The 11526-nt window shown below is 54.8% G+C and overlaps 1 long non-coding RNA gene across 1 annotated transcript; it reads right to left on the bottom strand.

The window, feature by feature from the left end:
- Positions 1-1256: 1256 nt before the first annotated feature.
- Positions 1257-4326, bottom strand: LOC144110037 (uncharacterized). The gene is made up of 3 exons (XR_013309681.1): positions 3599-4326; positions 2665-2856; positions 1257-1477 (listed from the first exon to the last, which is right to left on the bottom strand). It is a non-coding gene; the product is annotated as an uncharacterized LOC144110037 (long non-coding RNA).
- Between the last annotated feature and the right edge of the window lie 7200 nt (positions 4327-11526).

Raw genomic sequence — 11526 nt, 5'->3', positions numbered from 1 at the left:
AATTGTTACATGGTTTGGCGGGGTTCGAAATAGCAGAACGTGGGTGCCATCAGCAAGTGTTTTTTTGATGCATGCTTCTTTATAGTCTTTTTTTGTCATGCCTAGTGCGGGTTGTCCCAGGAATGTGGTGGCCATATTTTTGAAGCAATAGATTACTTCAGCAAAGCGGGAGGCTGTGGCATTGTATTGACTCAAGCTATGGCCCACCTTGTAGACGGCATAGGAGGAATCGCATTCTTTTAAGGGTTTCGGTTCTTGAGTAGGAGGCACTAGCTGCAAGGGTTTAGGTTAGATGAGACAGCGAAGATAATGGAAGGAGTAGAGAGCGGTGTTGGCGTTTGAGCATTTATGTGGTGTTGACTTGCGTGAGCCAATATTGTTGACTTTTTATACATGGAAACTTTAACAATGTGGCCTGCAGTTTTCTCTACTGGTTGGTTTTGCAAGCAATGCCAGGGGAGGTTTTTCCTTCCTAGAGCAGCCATATTTGTAGCATACAGCAATGCGTATTTCTATGAATAAATTGCTGTTTGCATCCAAAGATCCATATAGCCATAGCAGCAGAAGTACCACGCAACCATCCTACCTGCCTCCTGCTATGCGATAGCTTGTCAGACTTGCATGCAAGGTGGTGACGGGGCTGTAGGTCTGTTCCCATCGAGTCATGTGCTTAAAACGCTACATGTGCAAATGAAGTGTAGTTATGTGGATTTGCCACATATTTGTGCAAGCATTCACACAGCATTCCAGTTTCATTCAGTCATAGGCACCGTTTATTCTGGTGCCTGTCGCAGCCTACAAAGCTGTTCAAGTTTTATTTGTTTTTCAATTTCCAAGATTTCCAATTCCAATTTTTTTTTTCTAGAACAACTCATGCATGCATACATGCAATTGAGTGGTGTCATAGCATCACATTCAGACTCGTCACATTTAACAATAATAAGTAATGTTTATTTGAATCAAGCAGGATATACAGGACGCCTGCTATACACTCAGCCCTGCGGTGTCTTGCTGCATAGCGCCTTGCAAAGCTGCTGCTCTTTAATTTTTTTTTTCGATTTGGAGGATTGCTAGCTCTGCTTCTTGTTTTAAAAGTTCATTTTTTAGCTTCTGGAGCTCAAGCGCTTGAACTTGCTCAAGAAACTTGTGCTTTGTGGCTCGTTCATGCAATATGCTGTCATGGTCTTCCTGGAGGAGTTTTAGACGGAGTGTGTGCTCCTCCCTCAGAAGCCCCGCGCGCACCTCGTTCTCATCATCTAGAGTCTGTCACCACTGGCTAATGAAGCAGCAGGGATGCACCTCGTTGCAACTCCAGAAGCAAGTGGAGCTATGTTGCAGGTGGAGGAAAAGGGCTGCACAATTGGCGAGGTGATTTCTTCATTTCCTTCTGCAGCTGCTGCAGGTGCTCCACTTTCATTGGCAGTAGCAGCTGGTGGCTGTGATTGGCCTGCGTGGCTGGCATCTTCCCGCAAGTCATCTGTAGTAAACAAAGGGAGATGTGAAATAAGATGAATCCAAGTTGCTAGTATGCAATGAACTCATTAGTTCCACATACTTTGCAGTCTTGTCATTTCGTTTGACTTCACATTGCTATCCTGCACTACAAAACAATGAAAAACTGCCCAAGTGTTCTCGTGCTCTACCACCACAGACATGCCATTTCCTGTAATGAGCACTGCAACTGCCCGCACAGGAACCTTTCTTTTCACGACAAGCTTTGCATTGAAAAGAAATAAAGTATGTAAAACTGGCAAGAGAGTATTGTGACGTGCTTACATCACAACACAATGGACTTGAGAAAGGCACTGGCAATGCCCCCTTCGCTGTCAGCACTTCTGTTCCATTGTTCGTGCTCATGCTGCCTTCATGTAAGTTGTTTCAGTCTGCCTGTTTGCTAAAATGCTGTCATGAATGGTGCTACTTTCTAAACCCCCAGATATTTTTCAAAGCTCATTCTAGATAAGGAAAGTACACAGCAGCGTACTACAGTAAAACGCAAAGAGAAAAGCCAGAAATGAGCATCAAGATGAAGTACAAGTACAAATCCCAACTGTTTACGTCGTTTGCAAATAAAGTTAACAAATGTGCTAGAAATTAGTGGGTGCATGGTGAAAAAAAACTTTCAGCACTGCAGACGTGCCAGCATGAAAATGTCCTGAGTGGGTGCAGTTGAAGAACAGACACAAAATTAAGGTTGCATGTTTACTTCTTTGCTAAGATGTACAAGACACGTACGAGTAGTCGTCAAATTGGGTTGTGCAAAATCCTGGGCACCTCCAGCACCACTATCCATACATGCCACGTTAGGCACTTCTAACTTTTTTGTACACTTTGTTTTCAAGCTCATCTCACTGTGCTTGCTTTTAGCATCCTCATTCACTACACAACAAGTCGTAATCATTGAATATTGGCATTCGTTATTGCATCAGTTCAGGATCCCTGCACACACACACATGCCCTTTTGTGCATCCAAGTGAGGCAGGAAGAGATGGAAGCCAAGACGCTTGGGGTTTTTCAGAGCGTTTCGAGCAGACGGTGTTCACAGGAAACAGAAATGCAGTTATATTGTGAAATTGCATGCTGCATGCGACACCACAAGATGTGAACAAGGAAGGAAATGTCCTCCCTATTATTCCAGCACATTCCACAGACATAACACCTTACCAGCATAGTCAAACTCCATGTCATCTGGCCCGTCAATCATCGGCTGCAGGAGCCTCACGACAGGCAAACTTTCGACGGGGGGCTGATATGCCCCATCGCTGTCGAACTCGTTGATTCTGGTGGCGATGTGGCTAGCAATGGCCCCAACCTGCTCGCTCACGGGGTCTATGGAGGCAGGCTGTGATCCTCCTCCTAAACAGCAATGAAGTGTTTTTATCAGACGATGAAACCATTTTCAATTTTTCACAAACTGTTCCAACTAGAAATCGCGCTCCGCCACTATATCTTCTTAGTTGTATTAAACTAGTCCCGTACAAACAAAAAAAGTACGGCAGATACGCCAGCCCGTGCTGGTGTCGCTTTCGTTGAGTTACTACTCGTACCTGCTCGAAATCATGTCAATAGCCATTAAAGGCCGGCTCCTCTTTGTGCATGCCACTGCTTGAATACTGTTTGCGCTGATAACACAGTTGGCACGTAGTACACTCGTACTACGTGCCAACAGCTGGAAATGAAACGCAAACAGACACAAATATGTAGCACCTGCTATTTGGCTGCCTTTGGAACATATGATGAATGTGCACTTCGGTAAACTGTTTAGCCAGAAGTATGTATTATGCTAGCTGCATTCAGTAGTAAGGACACAGGGAAAATATTTTGTTCGCATGCTATCGCGTTTTATTACGGCCGCGCTGTTCGTGTAATCATAAAGGAACTAATAATATAGGTCGCGAAAACCATCACTTCGAGCTTATTTTCGTGTCCTAGTCCCACAGATCCCCTCACAATGTTCTCCGTAGCGCTTACGACCGCAGTTACGCTCAGTACACCGAACTGACACACACTCATCCATAGAATACAAAACATGCGGGGGAGCGAAATGTAAACATGCCGCAAATGCACCAGTTACGCAAAACTTTCAACGCACGCTTACCGGTCTTGTGGCGCTCCGGCTTTTCTTTAGCGACTGCTTCTTTCCATTTTTGTTTCAAGTTCAGCCAACATTTCTTCAGTTGTTGATGATCGCGGCGCGTAATCCCATGGTTGGAATTGTATATTTTGGCAATTTCCAACCACGTTGCATTTTTTTTCGCCAACGACGAGACGTCGGTCTGCTTGTTCTCGATGATGTGTTTGAACTTGTCCACAAGCGATGACAGGAGCTGCTTCTCTTCGACGGTGAAGCGGGGTGTTGGGGCGTGCTTTCTTGGGAAGACAAAGGTGTCTGCGACATTTTTACAAACGGTAAACCCAACGCATGCACAGGGAAAAAAAGACTCCTGCTCTCGTCAACCGTGACAGCGGCTGTGATGCATGTTGCCAGCCGAAAATATGATTCCTGTCAAGAGACGGAGAACACTGATTTTTAGCGCCCGCTATTAGCACCTTTCTCCAAAAAGCTTGCATAAAATGTATGCGTTTACGAACGCTTAGCAAAATATATACTTTTTTCTCCATGCGATGTGCGATAAAGTAATAAATTGTTCGTTACTCTCGTTCGCAGACGAGCAATGCGCCCTCGCTTTCAAGCACGCGCTTAACTTGACGAAGCAAGTCAGGTTGAGCATCTATGAAACACGAAACCCAACTTGGCCGTTCTGAAGCCGCCTTGGTGCTTCGACTCGACTTGCCGAAGTTGAGTCGAAGCGCGAGCCAAGTTACATTTCTGCATTCGGGGGTAAAGTTAGTAAACCCCCGCCTCTTGACTGGCGGTCTAGGCGAAATGACCGGTAATTTTTGACATGGAAATGTTTGTCTGTTGAAAGCCACGTTTCTTGCAGAATTATGACATCCGGATTAAGCTGAGTAGAAAGGCAGTGTAAATCTGTAGAAGCGGAAAGAATAGAGCGACAGTTCCACTGCAGAACTCGCAACGACGCTATGGTTGCGAAATTCTAGCAGCAGCAACTGCCTGCTTCAAAATGGTATCCTTGGGTTTAGTGCCAAGCTGCTTCTTCTTTGATTTGGGCTGGGTGCCCTGAGAAGACAACGAATGAGACATGGGGGACCCACTGCGCTTAAGAAGCCGCGCATCAGGCTCCACCATCTCAGAATCATACATTATATCAACATCCCTCGAAGTACCCGAGGTAGGTACAGCAGAAGTGACAGAAGTTTGTTCCTGGGGTTGTGATGCTACTGGAATTTGAGACCGGATAAGAGAAGAGGGAATTGTTGTCGAAAGAGGTGCCAAACTAGCCTGCACGGCATGTGTAATCTGAGCAGCTAGAACATTTGTAAATCACTCCGACACACTTGCGACAATCTTTTCTACCATTTTAGACATCGAAGCCTCCACAGCAGCCGCAATTGCCTGGGACAGCGTCGAGTCTAGCATGACACCTTGCCGAGCGGTCACACCGGCATAACCGCGTGCACGTTCTTTAACCTCTGAAATAGCGTCACGGCGCGAACAGCGTTTCCTGTCAATTATTTCCAGAATTTGAATTTCCTGAGCTCGAGAGGGACAATTTGAGTAGTTTGCAGAGTGCCCACCACCGCAAAGGCAACACTTCTCATTTTTCTCAGTGCAGGTGCTTGTTGCATGACCCTCCCCACAGTTGCAACACCTCAAGTTGGATTTGCAACCGCCAGCGCTATGTCCATAACGCCAGCAGTTGTTACACTGCAGAGGACGAGATGATAATGGGTCTACCCGAAAAATTAGAGGCCATGCCTTGATTTCAGAGGGGCAGGAAGTGCCGGCAAAGGTAGCAATCACTGATTCAGTGGGCATCCGCACGTTGTTTACATCCCGGCTACAGCGGTGCACAGCAACAACACCAGCAGCCGACAGAAGCTCAAGAGTCTCTGCCGGAGACAGGGAAGAGTCTACACCTCGTACAATACCTTTCGTGCACGCCAGATGAGAAGGGATGAAAGAACTTACCCGAAGGGAGGCAAAGGATGAGGAGTTTAGTAAATCTCTTACACAGGCGAGGTCTGGCGATCTGCACAGAATCCCACCGCGTCCAAACTGGCGAACCTCTGAGATTGACTCATAATGAGAAGTCGTCGACTGGAGAGCAGCCCGAACAGCACCAGGGTTGTTCATCCTGATAGCACCACCATCCTTAGGCACCAGCGCGACAGGGATACTGCCGACACCACTGCGTAAAAAAGCTTCCAACGGTAGGAGATCAGTTGACAGAGAAGCCGACCAGAGGGAACTCCCCTGGCCGGGAGACTGGGTGGACATAGTCCGGGCGCACTGCCTTACCGCGCAAAGACGCAGAGAGAAAATGCAACAATCAGCCACCCGAAACTTAGCCGATCGTTCCCAGCAGAGCAGAGCCTTCGGGGCAGCGATGAACAGGACGGCGCAAGGGTTCTTCCGCTTCTTCGCCGTTCCGAAGACCACACGGCGAAAGGCGCGCGATCTCCATCCTGCCTGGCTCCGCCCCTGGGCTCGTGCTCTACCCCGCCCCGGGCCTTTCACCGCTGCTGATGTCCCGGGGCTGAGGGCCTTGGTTCCTGAGGTCCTCCAGCCCCCCTGCCACTGGATATTCACCTCCGCCAGCGGTTTTTAACCGCTTTTTTGCGATTTTCCGCATTTTGCGGCGGCGGGCCCAAATTGGCTCACGGCCGGTGAGGAGGAGGACGAAGTTTCTCCTCCTGCCCCGCCCGTTCCTGCTGCGGCCCCGGGCTCCTTTTTGGGGCTTTCGGGGCGCCTTTTGCGGTCCCGGTTCGCGGACCTTGGCCTCACTGCGGGAATCGCCACCTACCCGCGGTCCTGGGACGCGGCGGTCTTCGCCGTCTCGGCGGTTTTTTGGCCGCCTCTGCCTGCGGCCTCCTGTGGCTGCTCGAGGCTGCCTCATTGCCGCTGTTGGCGTCTCTGGCTCTTTCTGAGCCTCGGGGGCCGCCGCTTCCAACTGCGGATCCTGGTCCCGCCCTTGCCTGCGGTCCCCGCCCTTGCGGTCCGGACACTTTGACGTCGCCCGACCCCCAGCGGTTGCGTCCCCTACGCTGGTAGGGGCGCTCTTCACCGGCCGCGGTCCTACCTACAACCATCTTAAGGTGGGCCGCAAACTTCATTTTCTCCGCCCTTTCACGACCGCTGGCCGCTACTTCGGGCGGCTGGTTTCTTCTCCCACTCGAACGGGCTTGCGGACTTTGGCCCTCGCCCTGGGGTTTTTCCCTAGCGGGGCCTGAGCCCGGTTCCCGCCCTGTCCCGTTGGTGGTCGGCGATCTTTACGCCCTCCGGCCCTACCATGAGCGCTTCGCGCTCTCCCTCCCCTGCGTCGCCCACACGGGCGAATTTACCAATTGTGACTTTACATCGCATTTCACCAACCGCGACTTCGGGCTCGAGCGCTTCGCGGGTGCCGTCGAACCCCTCCGATTCGCCCTTCTCGGAGGCTGGCGACGCCATCATCGCCCAGGTCCCGGACGCGGTTCCGACCGCGCAGCCCTCCGCTGCGCCTCGGCCCGTGCCGCCTGATGTGGCGGCGGACTTTGCGGGACCTTCGGGTCCTGCCACCGGGTCCTCTTTGTCGCTGGTCTCGGAGTCGACGATGGCCGCTCCAAGCCCGTCCGTGGTTCCGGTTCCCGCGGGTGCGACCGCGGAGGCGGCCCGTGACTTATCGACCACCGCCGTCGCGGGCCCCGCGGAGTCCGGCGCCAGGCTCGACCTGGCGTTTGCTGCCATGCCGGACTTCGCGGAAGTCACGCGGTTGCAGGAGCGCCTCACGGCGTTCCTCAACCTTGACAAGAACAAGATCCCGGTCCAGGCCCGTACACAAATCTCGCACATGTTCGGCGAGATGGTCTACCGTTGCGCGGAATATCGCGCCCTGGCCTCCGACGCCCGCGGTCGCGCCGAGGTCCTCCGAGCCATGTGGTCGACGGAGCGCCGGGAAGCTTCGGCTGCCCGGACCAGGGCCTCTACCGCGGAGGCGCGACTGGAGGCGGCGTCAACAGCCGTCCAGCAGCGTCCTGTCCCGGCGGAGCCTGTCCGGCCTCCCACTTTCGCGGAGGTCGTCCGAGGTTCGACCCCGCGGGAGGCCCCTTCCATTCCAACGCGGCCGCCTCAAACAGCACTGCGGCAAGTTAACAACCACGTTGCTTTTTTGAATTCTGCGCCCGCGGCACACGTATCGCCGCGAGAATTAATCACCACCTTAAAAGCAAACATAACCCCCGAGGACGAAGGGATCGGTCCCGTAGTGTTGCGTGCCATGCCCGCTGGCGTTACGGTTCTTGCGCGCGATCGCAACACGATAGATAACCTCAGATCGGCGGTCCAGCGAAACGAGGCCACCCGCACAGTTATGACTGTTCGGGTGGCCGAGCGCCGCAAACCGCAAATTCGCATTTATGGTGTAGACCCCGACGTGCCGGACGAGGCGGTCGTCGCCCAAGTGGTGGCGAAGAATCCCGACCTCGGTCTGGACGTCAGAACCATCCGCCGCCGCTACACCTTTCGCCAGTGGGACGGGGCGAAGACTCACGTATTGTCCCTTCCGCCCGACGCATTCCACCGTGTCTTTGCGCGGGGACGTCTTACCATCGGCTGGTCCTCGGCCTCCGTGGTCGAGGACCTTCACGTACCAATGTGTACGTTTTGCGCTACTTACGGCCACTCCCGCAGGGCTTGCCGCCAATCCTCCAACAACGACAGCGCCGTTTGCACCAAGTGTGCCGAGAATCACTTGGCGGAGACTTGCTCGGTGCGAGCGGGCGATGCGGCCGTCGCCTGCGCTGAGTGTCGCAGGGCTGGTCGCGACGGTCCTCCGCACCCTGCGGGAGCGGCATCTTGTCCCATATTGCTAGAGAGGGTGGCTCGTCTGAGGGGACGAACGGATTATGGATCACCGTAAACATTCCTTGTCTTCGCGGAGTGGGTGGGCAACCGCGCCGTTCCATTACGCGTCGCGCCCGGAGTCGCGCTTTGACGCGCTTCTTCCGCACCCTTTCTTTTCTTCTTTCTTTTCTTTTCCCTCCCTCTTTTTTCTTTATTTACGGAGGTTTTTCTTTCCTTGCATTTCTTCTTCCGTATCTCTGTCTATCTATGCCGCTCCCCATTCCCCGCTCTCGCCTATTCTCGCGGAAGTGTCTGCGGCGCTGGCGCTCGCCGCCGGCGTTCCGACGGTGGTGGCGGGCGATTTTAACGCCAAGCACGAGGTGTGGGGACCGGACGTGTGCGACGCGCGCGGAGGCGAGCTCTTGCGCTTTGCTGCGGGAGCGGACCTCCTCGTGCTCAACGATCCGGCGTCTCCCCCTACCTACACAAATCGATACTCGGACAGCTGGATCGGCGTCACCTTGGCCAGCCCCGCCCTTGCTCTTGCGGGCTTTCGCTGGTCGGTGGCTGACGCCGAGACGCTGTCCGAGCACAAACATATTGACGTTACATTCGGACTAGTGAGTGCGCCCCGTGAGAGAATTCTCACTTTTCGAGGGGCTGCCCGATTGGTATCGGCCATCGGCCACTACCCCTTTTTTACGGCGGTCACGGGCGCAGACGTCGGGTCGGGCGTCGCGCTCGATTTAATCGTCAGCCGCTTTCACAACATCTTCGAACGCGAGCGCCGCCGTTTCTCTTCTGCCCAGAGGCCAACCACTTCGCGCAGGGAGGGCGCGTCTTGGTGGACGGACGAGTTGGCACTCGAGCGCAGACGCGTGCGCGCGCTGAGGCGGCGTTACCAGCGCGCGCGCGACGCTTCGATCCGCTCATTCCATCGCGCTGCTTTCAGCGGGGCCCTGGCCCGGTTCAGGAGCCGGGTTGCGGCTGCGCGGGAGGCGGCCGCGCGCGAGCTTGCGCGCGAGGCCACGTTACAAAATCTATATGGGCGGCCTTTCAGGAGGGCGTTCGGTCGTCTGCGGGGACCCCCTCTGCTCCCTCCTGTATTGAGGCCGGACGGAGCGTTCACGGAGTCCGTGTTGGCGACGGCCGCGGTCCTCCTGGAAGCCCAAGTTCCCAGTGACTCGACGGCGTCGGACACCCCCGAGCGCGTGGCGCTGCGCGCTTTGGCGGCCCGTCCTCATTTGGGAGGCCCCGAGGACGTTCCCTTCACGTTTGGCGAGGTCGAGTTGGCGGTCTCCCGCGCCAAACTGGGGACGGCCTCGGGCCTCGACGGCATCAGCCCGCGCATGCTGCGTGCCCTTTGGGCCGTTCGCTCCGACTTTTTCATGTTTCTGTTCAATACCGCGCTCCGCCTCGGCCACTTTCCCCGAATTTGGCGGCGGGGAAGAATAATCTTCCTTTTGAAGCCCGGTCGGCCGCCCGAGGCCCCTGCGTCGTACCGCCCAATTGTCATAAACTCCGTCGTCGGAAAGGTGTTGGAGCGCCTCTTGTACGATCGCCTTTACCATTTCTTGTTCCGTTGCGGCCTGCACCACGAGGCACAATTTGGTTTCACGAGAGGGCGGGGGCTGTTCAGGCCCTTTACGCTCTCGTATCAAAATTGAGGCAGCTGCGGGACTCTGGCCTGCACGTGCTGTTGATTTCCATAGACTTTCAGGGGGCATTTGACAGCGTGTGGCACCCCCTGGTCCTGAGTTCTCTCGGTGACTGGGGATGCCCGAGGAACCTCTGCGCGCTGCTCAGGTCATTTCTATCCGACCGAGAGGTGGTTTTCCGCTCCTTTGCGGGAGACGCGGTAGCGCGTCCCACCTTGGGCAGCCCGCAGGGATCCCCGCTGTCTCCCCTGCTGTGGAATGTAATAGTGCGTGGCCTTCTGGCGGTGCAGATGCCGGAGGGCGTGTCGCTCCAGGCTTACGCGGACGACGTTGTCGTTCTGGTGCCTGGGGCGAGCAGGAAGGAGCTTGAGCGTTTGTCGGACGATGCGCTCGGCCGAGTCGCCGCGTGGGCGAGGGGGGCGAGAATTACCATCTCTCGCGACAAGACGGTGTGCCTACTCATTTCTCCTCCTCGGAGGGGAATGGGTCGCACAATGCCTGCCGTTCGCCTTGACGGTGCCCGCCTGTCTTTCAGGCCTGCCGTCAAGGTCCTCGGCGTCGTCTTCGATCGCACCCTCTCATTTATTCCCCACGCGGAGAAACTCAAGGAGCGTGCCGAGACGCTGTCCACTCGCCTTGCGACTTTCTTCCGCATTAGCGGCACGCCGGCGCCTCGTCGTCTGAGGGCGCTTTACCGCCAGGTCGTGCTCCCGACGCTCGCCTATGCATCGCCCGTTTGGTGGACTGCGTCTCCTCACTCGGGTCTTTGCTCTCGCCTCGTCTCGGTGCAGCGGTCCCCGCTTTTGGTGTTGGCGGGGGCCTATTCCACAACGAGCACGCGGGCGTTGCAGATACTTCTGCACGCTCCTCCCTTGGCGATAGACCTCGACAGGTTGAACGCAGAGTTTGACCTCTTCTCCCGTCGGCAAGACGTTGCTTTCGGGTCGAGGTCCTTCCGTGCTGTCGAGGTCGAGGAGGTGTTCCTCCCTACCGATAGACATCCTTCAGAGGTTGTCGCTTTCGAGCACCGCCGGTTGGATGTGGAGGCGGCGGCGGCTGCGGCGTTGCTGCCGGCGCACCACATCTACACCGACGGGGCTTACACCTCTCTATCTGCGGGCGCTGCTTTTGTGGCGTTTGGCGTGCGCGGTGACCTGCGGGTGGTCGGCCGTTTTCGGGTTGAGGGTGCTACATCTGCATACGCCGTGGAGCTGGTCGCCTTTGCAGAGGCGGTCAGCTTTGCGCGTACACTTCCGGGTGCGGCGCCGGTATTCTTTTATACCGATTGTCAGGCAATTCTTTCGGCATTGGCTTCCTATGCCACACACAATTCACAAATTGATAAAATTAAATTAGACCTCTCCGCTTTGCAGACCACCAAAAATTTTAAACTGTTCCATGTGCCAGGACACTGTGGTGTCCTCGGCAACGAAATTGCAGACTTAGTGGCCTCTCGCGCCA

Source organism: Amblyomma americanum, chromosome 11 (genome assembly GCF_052857255.1).
Source record: "Amblyomma americanum isolate KBUSLIRL-KWMA chromosome 11, ASM5285725v1, whole genome shotgun sequence".
NCBI lineage: Eukaryota > Metazoa > Arthropoda > Arachnida > Ixodida > Ixodidae > Amblyomma > Amblyomma americanum.
This window is presented reverse-complemented; position numbering and strand designations above follow the sequence as displayed.